Source organism: Mustela nivalis (genome assembly GCF_964662115.1).
Source record: "Mustela nivalis genome assembly, chromosome: 4".
Taxonomy (NCBI): domain Eukaryota; kingdom Metazoa; phylum Chordata; class Mammalia; order Carnivora; family Mustelidae; genus Mustela; species Mustela nivalis.
In genome coordinates this window covers 102,259,540-102,284,289 of record NC_139023.1, presented here as the reverse complement: position 1 = coordinate 102,284,289, position 24,750 = coordinate 102,259,540, and the positions used below count along the sequence as shown (strand labels likewise).

The window sequence follows — 24,750 nt, the reverse complement described above, 5'->3', positions numbered from 1 at the left end:
AATGCATTATGTTACTTTATAACATGAAATTGCCAAATCTAAAGGAATAGAATATACATTGTATATCTTGGAATAGAATCTACATGTAAAATTTCTTTGGAATCAATAGTGAGCATTGTGACTATTGCTTACAGTTAAATATTATGATTTAAGAATTATTTATTATAAAGTTTTAATATCCTGTAAATGTTTTTAAATTGGATAATTCTACCGATATAATTTTGCTCATTTTTTACACCTTATTCACTTTGCAATAACCCATTTTTTATATTTGTATTTGTTTCGCCCTTATCAAACTAGGCAGCATCTAAGCCATTAAATCATAAAGCCCAAACCTGATTTGGAACAGAGATAATACACTTTAATATTTTATAGATTTCTCTCGTCCTCAGTTTCCTTAAGTGACTGGCTCAAGATCATGAAGTTATGGAGGATTAATGTCAGAATTAGAACCTGAGATGGATCTATACTTTGGTTCTTTCTTCCACCTATCTACTTCCTTAGTTTGTTTATGGGTTTGTGAGAGTTACGGGAGAGAAGTTTCTTTTGAGATTCAGCTTACAACCTACCTCCCGGTAGAATTCTTGTCTTGCAGCAAACCATGTAAATACAATGGCCAATTCCCAAAGTCCCTTGCATAAAGAAAAAAGGAAACGATGGATGAATAATTAAAATAAGGACACACTCTTTTCTTTACCTCTTTCCTCTCTTCACGACATGGAATTTCTAGACAGACTGCCCCAAATGCTTGGACACTAGGATTGGCAATTCTGTTTTAGAAAATTGTATTTCCTATTTTAGTGGATGAAAAATAAACCGTATCTACTGCTGGCTTTTTAGAATTAAGATATTGGGCACACCTCTATCTGTTTATTATAGTGTGTTCTCTGACCAAAGAAATCAAGTATTAGCAAGTATCAGAATGTCATAGAAATGTTTTCATTTCAGATGTAAGAATTTGTATGTGGGGTTTTTTTTTTCTGATTTTCATTCTGTGTTTTCTTCTAATGTGGGTTGTTTTATACCTGTCCCTCTACATTCCTGTGTTTGATTCTTAAATAATTTCTTTTTGCTGTGGAAATGCTGTGCCAAACAATTTCCAACTGCTGCCTAATACTTTGTGTTTGGCAGTTGTAGTTCCATAAAAAGTGTTGATTAGAAACAACCTTGTTTGGTGTATATTTGTTTTTAGCTTAGTGGAATTTGTTCCGTAAATGCTTACTGAATTTTTCCTCACCACTTTGTCTCTGTTAGGAAGTTCAGGGAGTAAATATGCATGAGGACTTCCTTAGGTTTTCTTCTTAGAATTTTAACTGCTGTAGTGATTTTTTTTTTAAAGCATTAACAGGATAGCCCTTGCTGCCAAGAAGCTGACATTCTGAAATAGCACTTCCCTTTGGGCACCATACAGTTGGGATCATTACTTGCAGAAAAAGTGCATGGGAGAGGCTTTGGGGAGGGGGCATGGAGGAGGAAAACCATTTTATGGGCATATCCTGCTGAGGTCAGTAACCTGCTGTTCAGTGAACTCGGGTCTGACCCCATTTGGACCTGGAGGAGGATCATTTCAAGCAGGGAAGCAGCTGAGGCAGCATCACAACAGAAGGAAGAACCTATTGCTGGAAGCTTTGAAGAGACTTGGCAAAGGATGGCAAGAAGCACAGAAAGGAAAGAAAGGACTGGATCCAGCAGGATCAACATAGTTTGTGATGAAAGTATTAATAACTTTTGATCAGTGGTTGAAAGGAGAATGCATTTAAGGCCCCAAAGAAACATTTCTATACATCATGCATGTTTATAGGTAGAATAACTGGTTTACAGAGGAAAGTTTTATTTTGATTTTGAGATTAAAGTGTCTACTTCTAGGGTTTGAAATACAGAATAGTTTACCTTTCACCAAAATGAAATGTTTTCTTTACTGTATCTCTTACCAGCTGGTGACATTGTGAAGTATGGTAGGTAAGAGCATAAGCTCCAGCAGCCTACCACCTACAAAGTGTGTGCTAAGGGACATGGCTGAGAATATGATAATAATTTGAAGGTTAAATGACTAAGCATGCATTCGATAAATTGTAGCAATTTTTATTGTCATTGTTTTTTTTCATCTACATTCTGGAAAATATTATAGAAAATAGATACTGTCTTTTGAAAACAATGGCAGTGAGTAGATGATGTAGATTAAATATACCAGAATAGATTTTAATTTAGGAAACAAAGAAAACTCTGTCTTGGAACCACATTATCCTCAGCAAGATTACAACGTTGACCTTGAGGTTTATTTCGTTCAATTAAAAATGTAGATATGTGTGTGGGAGTGAGAACATTCAAATGTATTCATTGGCTTCTCTCTTAGACTCTTTTTTTTTTTTTTTTTCCCCTCTATGGCTCTTATTTTAACCTCTGTCTTCAGCCATTATCCTTTGTGTTTATTCTCTTGTGCCTTCTGGGTGATTTTTTTTTGTATAATCTCAGTGTATAAGGTCAGAGGGAAAACTCAGTGTGTAAACTGACTGACAGTGTTTTGCATTTTCTTTGAGAATGTTTACCATAGCATCCTAAATAGTATTAAACTTTTCTTTCAAAACAGGTAACCAGTCGTCACTGCATTGATTTCTGAATGTTACTCTTTTGGAAATTTTCCAAAACTGAACAAAGCCAGGATCATTGACCATTAAGGAACTGTGTTGTAACAATAGACTTGTGGTCTCTTATGGGTGTACATTCTAATTGTTGGGATTTTTTTTTTTTTTTAAGGGGGCTATTTGGGGCATAGAAAACTGGAACTTCATGTTCTCCTTGATAGTTTGCCAGCTGGTTTTCAGCCAACCAGATAACTGCTTGTAGCAACATTCATTTCTGTAGGCCTCTTGATCTTGTGCCAGCCCTTAGAGGGCAGTACCACTCAGCCTGCTCACACCATTCTGAACCAAGGGCACTGCTGTCCCAAATGCCTCAAACTATAGATAAAAATCTGATACCACCTCAAGGGACTTACAGCTCAAGTTCTGATAAACCTCTGAGTGTAAAGCATGTATTATTTTACTATTTAAGTTCTACATTAGTATTTTAAAGAGAAAACAGGAAGGCAAATGTGTAGTCTGTTGCTCTGTATTTCTCAGTGTTTGGCCCCTAAGTCAATCCAGCCTTAAGGAAACTAAACATGCCCAGGCAAAAGCCCTCTTCTAGGCTTACCAATGCTTCTTTGATGCTTTCTAAAAGCACAAGGTATTTTTATTGTCTCCAACCCTGACCTCCCATCTGATAATTATTTAATTGGATTACATAGATTCTCAAGTCCATCACGTCAACAATTTATTTTGTCACTTCAAATTTCTTTCTAGAATTATCTCTGATTAATACCATTATTTTTCTTTGCAGCCAAGCTCAAAACTTTACTTCTACAATTCTTTCTTTTTCTCCCTATACCTACAGTACTACTAATATCCACTCCTTTCCCAATCAGTAGTTATTCCCTGCTTGATCATTTTATTTTCTCTGCCATCCTCTTGTTCAGACTTCTCACTTTATATCTGAACTACTGCAATAAGCCAGTATTTTGAATGTAATAAGTTGTAACAGCTAAATCTTTTACTACTCCATACCCATGAGAATGGCTTTAAAAAAAAAAAAGTCAGGCAATAGCAAGTGTTGATGAGGATGAAGAAAAATTGGAACCCTCATACACTGCTGATGGGAATGTAAAATGGCACAGTCATTTACTTTGCAGAACAGCTTAGCAGTTCCTTGAAAGGGTAAAGACAGAATTATTGTATGACCCAGCATTTGCACTCCCAAAAGAATTAAAAATGTATGTACACACAAAACTTACAGTGGATACCCATGTTCAAAGCAGCATTATTCACAATAGGCTAAAGATAGAAGCAAGGCAAGTGTCCATCAACAGATGAATAGACAGACAAAATGTGGTATGTACGTGTAATGGAATACCCTTCAAAAGGGACAAAATTCTGACATGTGCCACAACATGGACAAATCTTGAAGACATTGGGCTAAGTGAAACAAGTCAGACACAAAAGGACAGGTATTACATGATTCTGTTTATATGAGATACCTAGAATTGTCCAGATTCATAGAGACTGAAAATAGAATTGTATTTGCCAGGAGCTTGGGAAAGGGGAGACTGGGGAGTTATTGGTTAATGGTGGTGGAGTTTGAGTTTTGGAAGATAAAAAATTCCTAGATGGTCATGCTAGTGATGATTGCACAACAATAAGACTGCTTAATGCATAGAACTCTACATTTAAAATACATTTAAAATACGGTTAAGATGCTAAATTTTATGTTGCTCTATTTTACCACAATATAAAAAGACTTGTAAATGAAAGTTCATAGGAGCATTATTTCTAATAGCTAAAAAATAGAAATAACTCAGATATCCATCATGAATAAAGTATGATCTATCTATATGGTGGAATATTAGTTGGCCATAAGAAGGAATGAAGTACTGATTCACAACAAAACATAGATGAACCTTGAAAACACTATGCTAAGCGAAAGAAACCAGACACAAAAAAGTCAAATTTTGCATGATTTCATTAATTTGAAATATTTTAGAATGAGTATATGCTTAGAAACAGAAGGGGGGTTAGTTGGAAGAGGGATGAAAGAGCACTGACTCCTGCTGGGTGATGGATTTATTTTTGGAGTGATTAAACTTTTCTGGAATTTCATAGTGGTAATAATGGCACAACCTTTTAGCTGAAACCCACGGAATTGTATACTTTAAAATAATTAATTTTATGGTGTGTGAATTATATCTCAATTTTTAAAAACCCTAAGTGTGAGTACATAACTCTGGCAATGCTGTGTTTCTAAAGAAACAGCATGTTGCTGGTCTTGACCTACTATTTGTAGTTATGGAACTTTGAGAAAATGAAGTGACCTCCCTTCTTTCTCTGTAAAATAGGGATAACAATAACTGCCTCACCAGATGTTTGTGTTAAATGAGATAACATACGTAATACATCAAGCATTATCAGTGCCTGGCATTTACTAAGAACCCAGTAAATTTACTAAGGCCACTTGGAACATGAACCTTCAGTAGTTCTCAATACTATTCCAGATGCAATTTTCAGATATTTCAGAAAATGACCTAACTTCTTTAGCCAGTTATCGCTAGTTTGTAAATTCTAGCTCAGATCTGCCTCTCCAAATTCTTCTAATGCTCCTTTTCAGAAATCCATCAGTCAGAGTGGGCTCTTTAGTCTCCCTCAACTTGCTACACATATTGTATATTGTTACACATATTCTAACAGCTGTGTCTTTGAGAATGCTTCCTCCCTATTCCTGTCTTTCTCTGACTTTCATCCTGCCCTTGGGACTCAGAAGACTTTCTTCATGCATTCAACTTTCTCCCTTATTTCAGTTCATGGTCATCTCTACATTCTGAACACCCAAGATTCTCACTACATCTTTGACTAATAAAGCCTTACTTTGGTTATATTTTTGAAGTATATGTCTTGTCATGGATGGAACTGGAAGGGATTGTGCTAAGTGAACTATATCAAGCAGAGAAAGACAGTGATCATAGGGATTCACTCACATATGGAACATAAGGGATAGCACAAAGGACCACAGGGGAAGGGAGGGAAAACTGAATGGGAAGAAATCAGAGAGGGAGACAAACCATGAGAGACTCTAGACTCTGGGAACCAAACCGAAGGTTACAGAAGGGAGAGGGGTCAGCGATGGGGTAACCAGGTAATCAGGTGATGGTTATTAAGGAGGGCACATGTGATGATGAGCACTGGGTGTAATATACAGCTATGCTGGTTAAGTGAACATAATAAAAAATAAAAAATAAAAAGAACTACAGGTACACATTCAGCAATCCTAAATGTTTATGTAAATAATCTTGTAACTTTGGATGCTTTAGATAAATTGGATTAAGGATGTTAAGTATCAACATAGTGTAGAGAGGTTGGATTTGGCAAAGCCGTGTCATCGGTGTAAATTTCCAAAGCAAAGTCTAGGCATAGAAATGTGTTGTGGACCCAAGGAGATTTCAGAAGTAACACAAATAAGAAATGGGAGATGGTTGTATCTTATTCTAACGTAACTTTTGAAAGTAATGACTGAGGCTGACCAAACTCTGCAGTCTGCTAGCATATGAAATGTATTACCTGCCTTGTTGAAACAGTTGGGTGGTTAATAAGCATTTTCAAGTGGACAGATCTTAATTGCATGTATAGTGATTACTAAGAAGGGTCAGCAGAAAGGGAATTAATTTAATTAATTTTTTTAAAAGTATGTGTCTTATTAGGTGATCAGATTAAAATGTGTATTCAATCTTTTGAACTAAATTAAAGTCCCTGAGCACAGAGACCATGTGTTATAATGTTCTATGTTTACCATGGCACTGAGCACATTGCCTTGATAAACAGTATATTCTGAATAAACATTTGCTGTTTACAAGTTAAGTTAGTGCTGCAACTCAACAAGTACAAGGCCTTAATTTAATGATTAAGCCTCATTCCTGGCTGCACCCTAGAATTACCTGGGGAATAAGGCTTCATTTTTAGCCCAACAAATCAGAATCTCTGAGCATGAGGCCTCAGCTTCCCACCCAGATAATACTATTACAACCAAGGTTGAGATCCACTGGATTCAACAGATGAAGTAATATAACCCAGTGGGTCCCAAGTCTAACTGATAATCACTGTCAAGCTATGAGGATTGCTGATTGGGCAGAGAAGCTTTGGGCATTACAAAATTTTCTCTACAAATATTAGTGTTATATTATGGTGCATTTGGGAGTTGTCATTGCTTTGAGAACGATCCCCAAACCCTGAATTTTTTAATAGTCAGTGGTGTAATTGGACATATCCAGTTATGGGCATCTGTACTATTTTAAGCTTTACATTATAGCTTTCATACCAGATGTATGTCTTGTTCATTTGTGCTAACTTAAAAGTGTTTAAATTCTTTTCTTTTCCAGGCTGGCCAACATCATCATCAAACCCTCTCAAGATTGTCTACTTGCCCCTGCTCCTGTTGAGTTACCACACTTGGAAGCAGGAGATGGGCTCAGCAGCAGCCAATAGGCCATGATCCAGGAGGAGCAGTAAGGGATAGAGCTGCTGGTAAGACGTTGGGGACAGTTGGTGCTTGGTTTTCCAGAAGTATAAATTTATTCCTAATTTAATGGTCAATTTTTCTTCTAACTTTCAACTTTAATAAATTACTCTGTACTTTCTCAAGTACCTTAATTATCTATGCTTAGGGCACATGGGTTAGATCTTAAGATCTATAAATGTCCCAGAATTTTGTGCTAACCGGATGGTTGGATGGATGAATGTGTATCTACATTGTTTTCTTGAGAAAAGGAAGATTTTCATCAGATTCTCAGTGTCTTTGAATTTTTCAGAAAAGAACAGAGCCATGCAAATATAACTGTAAGAATGAAGAAATGTGATACCTATAACCACTTGTCACAGTATTTCTCCTCTCCATTTTTATCTCACTTGTGGCCACTTTGTATCATTTGTTGAAGATGAAAAAAGAAGTGATTATTTGTGGTTATTTGCTGATCAGAAAAGTGAGAGCACCTACTGAGCCTAGGCAGCCAGTTTTCATGATGATTTGGCCTCATAGAACCATTAGAGAACTAAAGTATACAATGACAGATTTCAGGAAACCCTATGTAATTTTTTACATGATTTTTTCTGAAAATATGAGGTACTGACAGGGAGATACTAAGGACTTTTTCATCTACAGTTGACGTTAGTAAAGATCAGTTTGTTCTAAATGCTCTTCACCGACAGACTAATGAGTGTCCCAACCTAAGGGTTATTTATCAGACCATTAACATTTATATAGATGAACAGAAGTGGGGAACTGATATCTGATACTGTTTTCCAAATATTCAAGATGGACACCAGAATGAATTCTATGTATACTTTTGCCTGTACTTCAAGTCAATTAAAATTATGGGGGCATTGTTGGAAAGCAAATGGAGGCTAGATTAAAAAAAAGAAGTCTTTTTATTTTTTTTTCCTTTTATAACTCTTTTAGCAGAGTTCAGCTTCAGCTTCACTGAATCTTGTTTATACATTCAGCGTAACAGATCTTCTAAAAGGTCTGTGTAGCTGTAATCTCTGCCCTCACTCTAGATGCCTGAGGATATAAGTATCCACTTTGCCACTTGATATTTCTTAGGGACTGACCTGCTCCTGAGAAATCCTTCCCAGTGTGTCCTCAGTTAAACTCCCATGATTCCTAGATGTTGCCATTTTCAAGACATAAGGCAACTAACATCTGCCTAGATTACCTCTCCACCCTGGGAATTTTAAATCACTCTGTAAGGGAAAGAGAACTCAGCACTACTAACTCTCAGAATGAAAATTTTCCCCTTGCATGCTAATATTTTTAGAGTATTCATTGTCACTGAAAATAGACTTCCTCTTTCCCCTCTCATGCTGGAAAATCTTAGGTAATTATGAATAAAGCATTCTTTGCTTTTCCCCTCCTCCCGTAATGCATGCTTTACCTCTTGCTGTGAGGACTGTGGCTACTCATTCTGTACTTGACCTTGATATGAGAACTGAGATGTATTTTGAAGATGGAATTTTTACAATAACATTAGTCAGAATTTTTCTCTTCTTAGAGATGAAGTGTAGGAAAGGAAAGAAGTGCAAAGTCTAGGGAAAATGTAAGAGAAATTACTAACAAGGAAAGAAGAAATTAGAGTATTAACTATTTGTGAGAGAGAGACTGAAAGAATTATTTCACAAGTAACTCCCAGAGGAGTTCTTCCCTCATATCCAGAAAAGAATGTTATCTTGTGTTTAACTTTTTACAGTTGGATAAGCTCAACTTCGGAGATATTTTCAGTGATAAATAAGCCTAGGACTTGTTTTTAATAATATTTATTATCTTTGTGTTTGTGGTGAAATTATTTAACCTCTTCAAGCCTTGTTTTATTTGGCAAGGAGGAAAATAGGTCATAAGTAACAATAATGGGATTATATACGTATATGATATATATGTACATGTATGGATAATATGTACAGGACCTGGCACAACTTAATTCTAAATCTTTATTAGAATTTGTTTATTATTATGATTTTGACTATTATTAATGTTGCTTTGAGTTTTTAAACAATAAATTCAACCAAAGATTATTTCTTGAGTGCCTATTAAGTACTAGGTACTCTTTAGGACCCAAAGTACATTACTAAGCAAGTAAAGTACATTTCTGTACTTGTTTAGCTTAAAATCTAGAGTGACAGATATAAAGAAGATAAATAAATAAAAATGTATAGTGCATTAAATACCAAGAAGTGCTAAGCATAAAAAATTTAAGACAGAAAAAGAAAATTGGAAGTGTGGTGAGGTAGAAATTAAAAATAAAGTAGTCCAAAAAATAAATAAATAAAAATAAAGTAGTCAAGAAAGACCTCATGAGAAGATTAATTTTGATTAAAACCTAAAAAAAAAAAAAAAAAATGCAAATACACCATAAAGTCATATGGTGAAAAATAGGTAGAGGAGAATGCCACAAAGACCTAGAGGTGTAAAAAGTGATTCAAACAGAGTCAGAGGATCTTATACAGCTAAGTCGTATACCATCTGTAAATATGTACACATATACCAAAGAAAGTGATACAGATAAGAACTTTGGAAGTTCAAGGAATAGCAAGGTCCATCTAGACTAAAACAGTTAGAGGAGGACTTCTCAAGGGATGCAGAGGAAGATGGCAGATGGTGGCCTGGATCTTGATGGCTAGGAAGAAATTGGATAGTTGGCAGAAGGGTACAGACTTCCAGTTATAAGATGCATAAGGTCTGGGTGCCTGGGTGGCTCAGTGGGTTAAAGCCTCTGCCTTCAGCTCAGGTCATGATCTCAGGGTCCTGGGATCGAGCCCCACATCGGGCTCTCTGCTCAGCAGGGAGCCTGCTTCCTCTTCTCTCTCTGCCTGCCTCTCTGCCTACTTGTGATCTCTCTCTGTCAAATAAATAAATAAAATCTTTAAAAAGATAAAAAGATGCATAAGGTCTGAGAATCAAATGTATGGCATGGTGACTATAGTTAATAACTATATCAACTAGTTAGTTGATAACTAAATTTCAGTTGTGTAATTGAAATTTGCTAAGAGAGTGGAAGTGTTCTCACACACACAAAGAATGTTAAAACTGTGAGGTGATGAATATGTTCATTAACTTGATGGGGGGAATCCTTTCATGATTTCTATGGAGAGCAAATCATCACATTGTGCAGTTTAAATATCTTACAGTTTTACTGGTCGATTATACCTCAGTAACACTGAAAGAAAACCTCCAAAGAAAAAGTTCTAATTAAAGTTAATTTTTATATGTTATGGTTCCATAGTCTTTACACTGTCAGCCATAAAAGCAATAACAACAACAACAAAACAAACAGGGAATGATATCCTAGTGGAGAAGGGGAAGAAAAACAGCATGAGAAGGAGAGAAATAAGGATGTTGGTGTTGAGGGCAGGTGGGCAAGGCAAAGGCCGAGAGGGGTAGGCAGAGGGAGGCTACCTTGTATAGGGATGGCAGGTGGTGGGAGAGAAGATAGAAAAGCAGGCGAGGCCAAATTTTGTAAAGCTCTTAGGCCAGGCTAATGATGATTACATACCATTATACAAATACTGAGAAGCAATGGAAGCAGGTGAGTCTTTAAAGAGATGCATCCAGGTCATTAGCAATATTATTTTGACAAGTTTAGGTGGGTATGGAGGAAGTGGTTTAAGTGATTGAAGTTGAGAACATGGATTATGATGTTAGAGGTAAGATTGAAAAAGATTTGATAGGGGAAATTCAGAGGATTTATTCACTAATTGCAAATCGAAGATAAGAGTAAAAGTTTTCAGGTTTTAAATGACCGATTAAGTGTTGGCATTAAAGAAAATAGGGAAGTAGGGGCATATCATGAGTTTGAATTCATGGTGATGGAGGTGAAACAATGCAGGGTAGGTATCCTTAAGACTACTAAGGATAAAGTTCATGTAATGTTTGACAGAGTGAGTTGAGTTGCTAAGAGGAATTTTTCACTGTGCATTGAAATCTATGTAAATATCAACCTAGTACAAAAATTTTAAGAGAATATGCCTATCAAAACATTGTATTTTTATACCAGGTTGGAATAACAGAGAATCGTAAAAGTATTGCCCCAAAATGGGCCATTAGACATCACCTTCGTCCAGTTGGCTAATTTTATGGCAGACTAAAGGGTACCCAGACCTAATACATGACTTCCTAAAGGTCATATCATTAGCTATTGGCAAAACCTGTTCTATTCCGGGTGTCCTTACTGAGACCTACTGCCCCTCCATGTCATCTCTAAGAAGTGTTAGTGCTTTGTATTTTGCTTCTTGTTTGTGGAGAAAAGAGAAGATTTGGATTTGCCCTTTAGAACTCTCTTGTAGCTATTCTTCTGATTATTATGTACATTCTCACCCTTTCTCATGAACCAGACCTTACTCATTTACAAGCGTCACTCTTCTTGCCTTAGTCATTTTCTTCCACCTATGGTCATTGTTGATGTATCCTGATTAAAGAATAAGTCATCCTTCTATTTCATCAATAGTTTGAGACAGAACAGTTTTTTCAAGTATTGTATTTTTTCTGTTTGTCTTTCAGAAGAAAAATGGCTTTTCTTATCTCAAATTTAAATCCCCACATAGACTTTAAAATGAAGACTCCAAATGTCCTTTTCTTGCAGACCAGTCTTATGAACTAAATTCAATCATCATTATTCTAACAAACCCGATTGATTTATCCTTTGTCACAGGACTTTAAAACAAAAATAAATCCTAGAGGTCATCTGAGGCAGTGCTCTTCAAACTATTATCCTCCTAGCCATCTGTCACTTAAAGTTTTCTTCTTTTTAATAAAATTCAATTATTTAGCAGTGTGCAGAAGTGTATTTAAAAGAGGAAAATGTTTACTTTTTCATTTACAGTGGTGCTACAGATCTTTCTTTATGTTTCTTTACTCTCTCCATTACATATCTACATTGTGCTACAAGTCATGGCTGAACTGTATGAAAGCTGTATCTTGTGTATATTTTAAGGCTCAGATTGGTCTCATTGTCTCCATGTCCCAAGAGACTGAGTTATAGAAGACTATTGACATTCTTATGGGATTCTGAGAACTTTGGCAATCCTTGAATTCACAAATAACATTGTAGCATTTTTTTTTTTTTTGCATTAATGCCTATCCACCTGTGACCTATGCTATGAGTTTAGAATAAGTAAGCCATGCTAAAATAGATTACACACTATGAAAACTATTTTCACCATTCTTGTTTCAGTTTCCCCATCAAACAGTGAAGTATCAGTAGTCTCCATTGATCTCACAGGGTATTTTAAGCAGAAATGAAAGTCTTATGAAAACACTTTATATTCTGGAAGAAAGTTGTAATGCAAATGAAGGCATTAGAAATGTTTACCCATTTTTACAGGTGTTAATCTGACTAAAGCTTTTTCTCAAAATGTGAAATAATGTGGTCAATAGTCTCCCCTTATGAAGGACTGGAGGAGGGATGTTTCAAGATGCCCAGTGGATGCCTGAAACTGTGGATAGTACCCTATATATACTGTTTTTTCCCCTATACATGCATACCTCTGATGAAGTTTAACTTACAGAAACAGGAGGAGGTTAAGAACAACAACTAAAAACAGAACAACTATAACAGTATACTCTAATTAAAGTTCCATGAATGTGCCCTCTCTCTCACCTTTTCTCTCTCCTCTCCATCAAAATACCTCTTTTTTTAATAATGATGTGAGAAGAGAAAATGCCTACATGATGAAATGAAGTGAGATGAATGGCCTAGGCAGTGTGACATGGCACCTTCTGACCATGTGTCAGAAAGAGGATCATCTGCTTCTGGATGGTGGATGACCACAGATGACCAAAATTGCAAAAAGCAAAAACAAGTGGGCGGGAGGCAGGGGCTACTGTAGTGTGTTATCTTGGCTATTTTAGTGTTGAGAAGATTGGGAGAATAACTAATGGGTTTCTTGGATAATCTGTGACCATTTAGTTAACATTGTATATGTTTATTGCACTTTTCTAATTCCTAGAGGCATATATAGTCCTTGAGTTTTCCTAGGAGTCTTAGAGGGACTTTAAGAAACAAACTAATAAACAAAAAACCTTGGCCATCTTCTCAAGATCTTGAATCCTCCTCCATACTTACATGTGTGTACACATGTATGCTTTCTTAAATCCTCCTAGCCAGCTTGCTTCCTACTTTATTGCTACTATTGAACTTACTGGGCACGAACTTCTGCTTCTCTTTTCCACTCCTATCCTCAAATCCAGCTTATCCATATTGCCTCTCTTCAGAATTTTCTCATTTTTTCCATGAATTATTTTTTAACTGTTCCCTCTGGTATTCTTTTTGTTCCTGTTGGTCAATTGAAAGTGTCCCAGTGTGCTTACTCTTAAATGCAAATCTAACCATGTATTCTCCTTCTTAATATGCTTTGATGAATACCCATTGTTAAACTTTCCTAAAGCAATAGAAGCTTCCCCCTCCCCACCCCACAAAATTTTTATAATTACAATGGAGTTCATCTGGTCAGTGCAGAAATAGATGCAATGTGGCAACTCTTAGGGTCACCTACTCACCCCTCTTTAACCAGTGTGGCCCTGAACAATTCTATGAACCCTTGATACCTAAAGTCCTCAGTTTGGAAAACCATTGGCCTACAGAAAACAGATCAAACTGTATGCTTGATATCCCTATCTGGCTCTTAATTACTCTTCAACTTCCAGGTCACCATATTGTCCCTCAAATTCCGTGAGGTAATTATTTCTAACTCTTTATAGGTATTGAACCTAACGTATTTCACACATTGAAGCCTTTGTACTGGCTATTTCTTGCCTCTGCCTTTTCCATAAAGACCCAACTCAGGTTTCTCATCAGCAGGGCCTCATATTTATGACACTTGCGTTCCTCAAACCCCACACTTACTGTAGTCACATGTGCCTGTTTCTCTACAAACTCAAATCCCTAAGGCAAAGGCCATGTCTCATCTTCTTATTCCTAATATTTTGCACAGCATCTGGCTACATAGTAGGCATTCAATGCCACTCTCAAAACCATTCACTTTGTGATTTTTTCATATCTTTTTTTTTTCTTTGTCCCCTCCAGTCCTTATTAAAATAGTTAAAACACTTGTCCCATTTGGGGATGGAAATGGGGGGAGGTAAGGAAGTATGGCAGGTGAGTAGTTGGAACTTCAGCTGTCTAGGCATAGCAATATCATATACCAAGTTAACATTATTTCAGAGCTTGAACCCCACACATACTCAGTTGTAACTAACACTTGTATATGTAACATTTACTACCAAAATGTTTTGTTCCTGCAGTATTCTACCCAAATTAAATTTATTGCCCCTGGGATTTGTGGTTTTTGTTGGCTCTTTTGGGAGACTTTAGGGATGTATTCAGTGTTCTAATTCCAGTAGTATTGATAAGCATAAATGCTTCATGGCAGGGAGAGAAATTTGAAAGGTGCTGCAGATGATATTTAATGTCTACTGGATGATAATTTTAATGAATAATACTCAAGACCTTGTTTAGCAAAACATGAATTTGGATAATTGTTTGAAAATATCAGAAAGTTTAGTTGATAATTGTGTTCTCTAGCAGTTTTTGTTTTGTTCTGTTTTTTAGTCTCAGGGAGGAGGAGAAAAGTGATCAGTGTACTTCAAAGCATGGGCTCTTTGTGAAGCCATAGGTTTGGCATTGTTGTCCAGGTGCTTTATGGTATTAAGAGGGCTGGAAATGTGTGCAACCTTGCAGGGCTCTATCAATATGCTGGATCTCTAGAGAGCATTTTTGGAAATATTTCTGAGTTCCAGTTTCCCTAACCAAATAGTAAAGTGATTACTAGAATTCACAGCTTTTCTAGATTATGAGAAGTCCTAGAAGAGAGTGAGTAAACTTCTTGATTAAAATGCAGCATTGAACACCTGAATATATTAAATGTATTTCACTTAGAACAAAACAAATGGATAACTTTTTGTCATATATACTGAAAGTATAAAACCAGGTGTTCTCAAAGAGGTTTTATTTCTGGGTACCATGGTGGCTCAGTAAATGTCTGTGCAGGTCGTGATCCCAGAATCCTGGGATTGAGGCCAGCATCTGATTCCTTGCTCAAAGGGAAACCTGCTTCTCCCTTTCCCACTTCCCTTCCTCGTCTTCCCTCTCACCTTATCTCTCTGTCAAATAATAAATTAAAAATCTTTTTAAAAAGTTTTTATTTCTCTTGTGCAATTTCATACTTTCTTAAGGTATAATGTAGTAGTTTTCTTTGTTTAATTTGTACTTTAGTTGTTCCCTTCTCATTTCAAAGATGGGTCACTTTTTTAGACATTTTAAAAATTGAGATTACTTTGATGCTCATTGCACTAGCAAGTCTTCCTGGAGTAGCAAAGTAGTGAAGTATATCTGAATGAATGTCTGGCATATAGTTAAGTATTTAATACTTTCTGATTGAGTGATAGGATTATCATCCTACAGGAAGGAGGATGACTTAATATCAAAATATTTTTTTAAAAATTGTAGTTTTTATTAATGATGTAGAAGATACTTTATTCATTACATGGGTCAGACAACTGGGATTTATCATAAAAAAAAAATGCCTACTTTCAGATCTAGTTGTCTGGTCACAGGTCACTGTAGTCCTGGGGCACACTAGCTTCCTTGCCTGCGAGTACATGCCATTTCCTCACACTCAAGTGGCAGCATACTTTTTTTTTTCCTACACCAGCAGCTGATAAACCAGATCTCTTCCATCTTTAATTTGCTAATGTGATTGTATAAATCATTGTTCAAGATTTTAAAGATTTTATGTATTTATTTGATAGAGAGAGTGATAGAGCACAAGCAGGGGGAGAAGCAGAGGGAGAGGGAGAAGCAGGCTCCCCGCTAAGCAGGGAACCAGAGGCAGGGCTCAATCCTAGAACCCTGGGATCATGACCTGAGCCAAAGGCAGACGCTTAACCAGCTGAGCCACCCAGGCACCCCAGTGTTAAAGATTTTAACATTTAATTTATTAAATTTCATTTTGTTATTTTTAGTTTCTCTTTTAAGCCTGTGTAAATTTATGAAATTTATTTCCATTCCATGTGTTGTTTATAAACACACACTGCTCTCATTTCCTCTATAGATTTTGTAAAGATGACTTCTTTGTTATTACTGGTTAAATTGTTGATATAATTCCTTTTTTTAAGTGGATAATCATTAAGAGAACAAGTCATATGTTTTTAATTAAAATCTTACCTAAAATTTAGAAGAACTCTTACTTGTTATGTCCTCCTTCTTCTCTATTCTTAACTTTCTCCTCTGGAAAATGGAGGCATCAGATACCTTACTTTATAGGAGAAAAGGATTTACTTTCTTGATATAACACCATCCTTTTAAAACATTAAAAGTTAGGTTATATTTATAACTAGCAGCATAATCGATGGCTCCCACAGACTGGAGGCAGCTGGAGAAGGATGAGATGTACTCTGCTCACCCCTCACCCCCACCATGTCCTCCTTCCCTAAACAAAGGGCAGATACGGGATTGGCAAGGCCTCTCTGGAGTCATTTTAAGGAATTTATTCAGTGAGTTGGACACAGTGATGAATCATGAACCTAAGGATGTACTAGAAAGTAGGTTTGAACATGTCCAAGCAACTTGCTCAGTTCTGAATGTGTGATTCCTTTTGCCTTTACTTAGAGATGTTCCATGGGTTGTGCATAGAATGCATTTTTCATCTTATTTTCCATATAACCAATTTATCAGGAATAGCAGGTAAATATACCTGATAATAAATCATAGAAACCGGAGAATGTTTGGCCTAAGTAAGATTAGAATATGAGGGTTAGAATGATACAACAAGCACAACTGGCATTGATATGAAGAACTGTGATTTGGGGGCACGTGGGTGGCTCAGTGGGTTAAGCCTCTGCCTTCGGCTCAGGTCATGATCTCAGGGTCCTGGGATCAAGCCCCGCATCAGGTTCTCTGCTCATCAGGGAGCCTGCTTCTTCCCCCCGCCCCCCGCCTGCCTCTCTGTGTACTTGTGATCTCTGTCAAATAAATAAATAAAATCTTAAAAAAAAAACAAAACTGTGATTTGTTTTTAGAGGATATTAGAACTGATATATATAAGTTTTATACTTCATGATTGTTTCCCTAAGCCTCAGTTCATCCATTATTTCTATTTGGAAGAACTCCTTCAAGAGTTTTGTTTTGTCAACCTAGGAAGAGGTATATTTATGTATTAAAAAAATCTGCTAATTCCCTATTCTTTATATGTTCAGTTAACCACTATCTAATTACCTTTTTATTTAATTCTCATTTACTCCCTTCTACTTTTTAACTGGTTTTCATTTTCCTCCCTTTCTGAAAACACTGCTTCTTGTTTGTCTGATATGAATACATACACACACAACACATTTTTTTAAATAACTAGGTCTTACTCGTAATCAAAATGAGAAAGAAGGTTGACTTCACTGGGGTGCTTTTGTTGTGTTTTATGTTCCTGAGATAATTATGTCTTGAGATACTTGATAATACTGTGATTGAAAGACCTGTTGCTGAATCCTTCTACCCCTGGAAGATTGATAAGAATTTCCTTTAAATTCAGTTATTCAACTGAATCGTTTAAGTACTTGCAAATCACAAATATACTTTGGAAACATTACATGTGATATATTTTAAAAAGTTGGATGAATTGCCCTTGAAAACAAAATCACTTCTTCCAAACAGGCCCCACTTTCCCCAAATACATTATGGAGAAGAAATCTTTTCCTATTGAAGTGATTCAGACTTACATTATTTAATGTAATATAATGATTCAGACTTAAATTATTATTATGTTTAATGCAAGGAATTTATTAACAATTTTATGGAAAGTAAGTTTATTTTCATGCATTCATAATCAGTACAACAGATGTAAGGCAAAAAAAAAAAAGAAAAGGGATTTAAAAGTGATAGATGATATGTGCATTGGTGCTGTCCTAATTTCTGTTCCCATTTCAGTGTTTAATAGCTTTCTGTAAATAAAATTATCAGTTGATAACATTTAAACTAGGCACTTTAATAAATGGATATAAAAGCTTATATATGAGCTTTTTTTAAAAAAAATTAATTTTACTGAGGGGGTTTCAGGACTACTAATCATGGATTACATGAAGCCTAGTATAAAGCAATGGAAGGTCACCTCCAAGTCAGGGGTAGAGTTGAATCACTGCCAATATAGTTAAATAAGGTACTGTTAAGAGGACACCTTCATCCAAAATCTGTACATTATCAGCTCTTCCCCTTCAGATTTGTGTGACCATGAGAATTACTGCATGTTTCGTGAGATAACACCTGTCCCCCAGCTTCAATCCTTGACATATTGTGAACAAAGATATGTGTCCAATGCACTAGTTCCCAGACAAATAAATGAATGAGTACACACACACACACACACACACACACACCTCTTCAAACTTTATTACTACAGAGGATTGCAAAAACTGGATAAATAACCTGTATTAATCTTAATGAATAGATGATGCTAAAAATAATATGACAGTCAATTAATTGTTTTTCCTGATCCTTGCCTTTAAGAAGCCCAAGTCTTCTGAGAGGTAAGGTGGCTGCTTCCAGTGGAATGTTGAATTACTGGTGGCACTGGGCCTGCCTCTCAGATCCTCTGAATGCTTTCTACCCACTGCTCCATACAACCTCTATCTTAAAAATCTGTTATTCATAGTTTTTCTATTTAATCTTTTCATAAACTGATACATTGCTGTTAAAGAAATATTTAAAGGAAGCACTTTTCTAATTACCCATTGTTCTCAAATATCTTGGTGATTTTTTTCTTCTCTGAAATTCTGTATTCCTTAAAGGCAGTGGACTTTTGTGTCCTCTTCTGAATGACAGTTTAGTAACATCATAACTTTAATCAGTAAATCATGGCCACATTAAGCCCTTCTTTTGAACCATATTTCTACTTACGTTTTATAATGAAGCTTGGGTGTTTTCTCTCTCTCTCTTTTCTTTCAGTTCTTGTCATTTTTATTGAAGGGAAAGTACCATCCTTTAGGTTCTATAGTTTTGTAATAGGATTACTGACAACAAAAGAGTGGTTACTGTATTAGCACCGTAAATATTTTTTGTATCAATTTTTTATTTACATTGTAGTTAGTTAACATATAAGGTAATAGTGGTTTCAGGAATAGAATTTAGCGATTCATCACTTACATACAGCACCTGGTTTTCATCACAACAAGTGCTCTCCTTAATACCCATCACCCATTTAGCCCATAAAGATTTTATTGTGAATAGATGGAGTGGCTGTTAACTATAGCAGGCAAAATGAAAATTTAGTAAATGCAGACATCTTCTAGAACAAAAGATAGTTGGAAAAGGATGTGGTAGGAGACGATTTTCAACTATGGATTTACTGGAAAATAATCTTGTTTCTAACTGCTTAAAATCCTAAACAATACTGTAAATGGTTGGGAATTGAATGCACTTGTGTCAAAGAAAGGTCTTTGTATATATTTATTGGCACACTTCATCACACAGAAAGGAGTGCCTGGTTCTCGGAAACATATCTGCTGAACTCCTAATTACAGTAGTGATGCTGCCGAGCACTAGGAAATACCAAAAAGAGACAGAAGCATGATTGAGGACGTTGAGGAAATGTCTTAGACGTGATTTGAGTCAGTTTTAATTGTAGTAAGAGATACACACCTCTGTGAAGTCCTCCCAACCCCGAAGCAAATTTAGCCCCTTTCTTTTCTATGTCTCCAAAGCATGTTTATTAAAATTTAGTAGAAAACTGATAACACTATTTCCTTATGATGTTTCAAGAACCTGTCTTCCTCAGGGACAAGAATCTTGAATCCTTCATACATACCAGGCACTTAATAAATATTCAAATGAATAATGGGCTACTATTGCCTAAAAATACAGAAACCATGTAATATCAGGTATATATTTAATAGAATAAAGTATTCTCAGTTATTCAGAATAATTTACTTATAGAAAAATCTTTAGTATAATCTCTTCTTTAGCCTAAGAGTTACATATTTCTTGGAAAATTGAGAGAGGATCTTTGAGAACACTTGAGCTCTGGAACTAATTGTCAGATAATAATTTGAAAAGTTTAAAGATTATGGTCCAAAGATATGAATTTATTTAGGCATTATACCTCTTTTGAGCTTATTTTAGCAGTGTGTATTTCCCTGTGCCACCATTCTATCTAGGTTTTCTAATTTGTTCATCGAAAGTGTATAGCATTTTATTTTTTAATATTCTCTATATCTGTATTTATAGCACCTCTGTTCTACACTAATGTGTTTGTGCGTGTGTGTGTTTTCTTATTGCCTTAGTGATTTTTCTGTCCACTGTATTGTTTTCAAAGAAATACAGTGGGGGATGCCTGGGAGCTCAGTTGGTTAAGTGAGGTCATGATCCCAGGGTCATGATCCCAGGGTCATGGGATGGAGCTCTGCATCTGGGCTTCCTGCTCAGCAGGGAGTCTGCTTTTCCCTCTCCCTGCTCTGCCTGCTGCTCCCCCTGCTTGTGCTCACTCTCTTTCTCTGACAAATAAATAAATAATATATATATTTTTTAAATCTGCTCTTGGATTTATTCATGGAACCTACTATATATGTTTTTGTTATTAATTAATTCTCTTATTATTAATTACTTTCCTTTGGTTAAGTTTATTTTGTTTTATTTTCCTAAATTATTGTGTTAGAATGCTTGTATATCATTTATTTTTATTCTATTTTGTGTTGTAAAAGATTTTAAGGCTATGGTTATAATTCAGCCTCTGCTCATGCATTTCAAGATGCACTATATTCATTACCTGTTTCTCAGAAATCCTTTCTTCGGAAGTTTTCATTAAAAAAATAAAGTTTTCATTTCTTCTTTGAATAAAAAGTTATTTAGAAAAAGAAAAACAAAAACCTGTTCAGCTTTTTCTCTATTTGATGGACTTTTTTGTAACATGAACTCAATTTTTTTTTCTTTTAATTCTTTTTTATATTTTGCTGTAGAATTAGGGTAACTGGTTCTATTTTCCTTAACTTCTTAATTGCAGTCTCTTCTCCAATTTAGTCATCTATCTGCTGTTTTAAAAAGTACCTGTGGGAAAAATAAATAAATAAATAGTACCTGTGAAAACTTCCTTTGGCAGGACAAGGCACAGGAGATCTACAGTTTATTTCTAGAACACTAAGCAAATCATTTCTGAAAGCATGCTCTTCTACTACTGTTCAGTAATATGTTAATTTTTTTTCTTCTAGTTGAAGTTCTGGTTTTGGTTTTTGTTTTATTTTTTTCATAGGTATCATTCTGGATTTGCTCTCCCTACTTACTCATACATCGTTGAAGGGGGGCTGATTCACCTACTACCACAAAAATGTGAGAGTACCTTAGACTATTCAAAACATTCTTTTACGGGGACATTTAGAACATTATTACTTTTTTCTGTTTGTTTGAAACTATTGCTTAAGAGATCAGGTCCCCCCACTCCCCAGTCTGTCTTTGTATTTCTCTTTCACTTGTTGTGGGCTCTAGTCCAGGTTCATAAATTGGTTTTGTCTGATTTCCCGCCTTCTTTCCTCTCTCCTTCTTCCTTTCTTCCCTTCCCTCCCCTCCCATTCCTTCCCCACCTCCCTTTCCTCCCCCTACCCTCTCCCCTTACAATAAGGGGTATTGGGCAATCAGATAGGATTTTCTTTATTTTCTACAACTAGCTCAGGAAGAGGGACTATGATATTAGACTCAGCATTGTCCTTTAATATGGATTCATATGCAGTTTATCCATAAATTCCTCAAACTTTCTTTCTGCTGGCACTGTCTCCTGGTATTTTAGTGCTGATGTGGGATATTTTCCAATTTTTCTTTTTTGATTATTTCAGTGATTCACTGGAAGAGGGCTGGGATGTCTGTTCTTATGTTACCACTTCTCTACAAGTCCTCCAGCCTAATTTTGTTCATGAACATGATGAAAATTATCTCCTCAAATGGATTTAATATTGGATGCTGCTTTCAAGGAAATTCAAAATAGAAAGCAGGCTTTCAAGAAGAAAGAATAAATTATCAACCAGTCTCACAAGGACAGAAATAAGCCAAATCTTACGAAACAGGTTTTGGAGTAAACTTTTTTTTTTTTTAAACGTTTCTAATTTAAGTTGAACTCTTCAAATAAAACTGAAGATCTAAACTCTTTAACTCATAAACATTCTAAGCATGAATTCATAGGAATCTATAAGTTCCCTGGAAATTTTACATAAATTTTGCTAGGAAAAGGGTACTAGTTGCTTTCATATGATTCTCAACAGGATCTCAGAGCTTAGAAATGAATGCTGCAAATGCTTAAGAAAATTATGGCAAAAATTCATTACCTTATGAGTTTCTAGTTTAGGTAATAAGCCTAATTCCACAAGAGATTGATTTAGCACAAACACAAAAACTTTAAGCATGAGAACTCTTTTTACTACATAAAAGGGGAGTAAAGAGCTAAAACTGCAGTGCAGAAAACTGGATGATTTGAAGTACATCCAGAATAATCCACAGATTTTAAACAAGATCCTGTGTTGCGTAGTTCCTCTGGTATGCAGAAGGAGGAAGGACGAGGGAGTTTTAAAGACAAGTGGAGAGCACGTTTAGTTTCTCTTGGCCTGTTTTAGTTTCACCGGCCGGCCGTATTAAGGGAACATAAGAAGGAGCATTTTAAAATGATTGGTCATGATGGCAACTGTGTGCTTCTATGGTCGCAGAAGGGAAAAGAGCCCAGCTATTTCCCTCTTAACACAACTTTTTCTGCTAAAGGTATTTTGCTGAAAATACCTTCATTTTGCAGTTAGGCACTAGTAGAATAAATAAAGCATATTCTTCTAATGTATCAGAATATTTTCATCTGCTGTTTGTTTTTGTGGACTGTTAGAACATATTTCTACAAAAATTGAGCCAATTGATGGTTCAGTTTGTGAACTACTGTCCAGGACTGAGCAGGATTGCTCAGTATATTCCTCTGTATTACTGATAAGGCCTCTGAAGAATCAGTTTCCCAAATTAGAAGACTCTGGTGTTTTCATTTATTTTTGTCATCTAATTATTTTTCTAACCATTAAGTGAAGTCTAAAGGATGCAGAAAGACTTGATTTCTTTTTATGAGCAACAAGTTTAAAGACCTAATTAGGGCATATTTATTTTACTACTTAACCCTTTTATATTTCTTGAATCTTTTCCAATCATATAAAAGTTGCTGAACATGCTCAATTTCATTTACTAGCTTATAAGATGAAAAAGAGTAAAATAGGAGTATGTTGGACACAGTGGTGAGTAGACAGTATTTCCAATTAATCTCAAAGTTTGGGATTAATTTAGTATTAATCCTATTCTTTGATGTCTTCCTGTTTTTTGTTTTGTTTTGTTTTTTTGTTTCTTGTGGAGTTTCTTTTTGACATGGTGACCTTCCATAACAAAGAGGAAACACCAGGAAACTTGGTACCAACTAAAACCTGTCTCCTTCCACCAAAAAACTGAAATGTCAGCAAATATAATCTCAAATTCAAATACTGATAAGTGTTTTAGAGTGAAACAGGAATAAAGGAACAAAGCTATTAAATTTCAACATCTGCTGGAAAACAATTAAAATGCATGCCAGTTTAATTAAGTTTGGTATTTTATAAGTTACAACTTGCGCAGCAGTAGCATAAATAGATGCCTGATGCATGGGGTATATGTTTGGGTGGGGTCTCTTTCCAGCAAGATTGAATACACTGGGATGAATGTCTGCATGAATATTGTTTATATATTCACCTTTAGTATTCATTCCAGCTATGAGTTATTCAACCACTGTGATTAAGTTTGTACCAAAAAAATTCCAAGTTAAGTTTGCATCTGATTAGCAGTGTTTGAAGCTTGAATTTTTCTAGGATGAGTGGAGTGTAATAACAGGTTTCTGGATCCAAACAAGTCTTCGACCTTATCTGAAAAGAAACTTAAAATTTGAACTCTCTGTTCTTACCATAACCAAGATGCTCTAGATAATCCTAGACACAATCCAGTGACTGTGGTTCCTTCTATCACAAAGTCAGTTGAATTGTCTTCCAAGGTTAGGGGTCTGAATACTCTGTGCCCATTGATTCAGGTCCATGGCTAACATGATGTGCCTCTAACAGCTTTCTTTTAACTAAAATAGTACACATGCCAGCTTGGTTTGTCACAGTGAGAACAGAACCGAAATCTGATAGCAGATTTCTCTCATATTTTTTGTGTGTTTCTTATTTAAATTAAATATGTGACTTTACTCTTCTACAGTGAATAAAAGATGTGTTTAGGAAAATTCAGAAATCTTAAACTTGTAGCTATCCATGACATAAGTAATTAAAATAGAAACAGAAAACTTAGTGTTTATTTCTAATCAGGTGGGAATACTGAAATGCTAAGACCTTCCCCATGTGGTTGGCACACACTATTTGGATATAGACATTTTATTGACATTTCAGGTTTGTTTATCTACAGTGGAGCCTATCAAGAATAATCATATCTATTCTGTTTTCATTCAGTCAGCAGGCAATTTTTGAGTGCCTGCTGCATACCTGTGTTAGGTTTCAAGATGGGGAGGGAAGGTAGATAAAGCATAGTATTTGCCTAGAGGGATTTTAGAAATAACTGAGCCAAAGGACAACCAACATTAGTGATAGAGGAGTTATCAAGGGAACTTGGGCTCCAAA

The 24,750-nt window shown here is 35.7% G+C and overlaps 1 protein-coding gene across 1 annotated transcript in view; it reads left to right on the top strand.

The window, feature by feature from the left end:
- Positions 1–24,750, top strand: part of TET2 (tet methylcytosine dioxygenase 2) — a 138,289-nt gene that overhangs the window by 32,301 nt on the left and 81,238 nt on the right. The window contains exon 2 of the mRNA XM_082729168.1: positions 6,959–7,103. The gene's annotated coding sequence lies outside the window, so the exon portion shown is untranslated. The remainder of the gene's footprint in view (positions 1–6,958; positions 7,104–24,750) is intronic.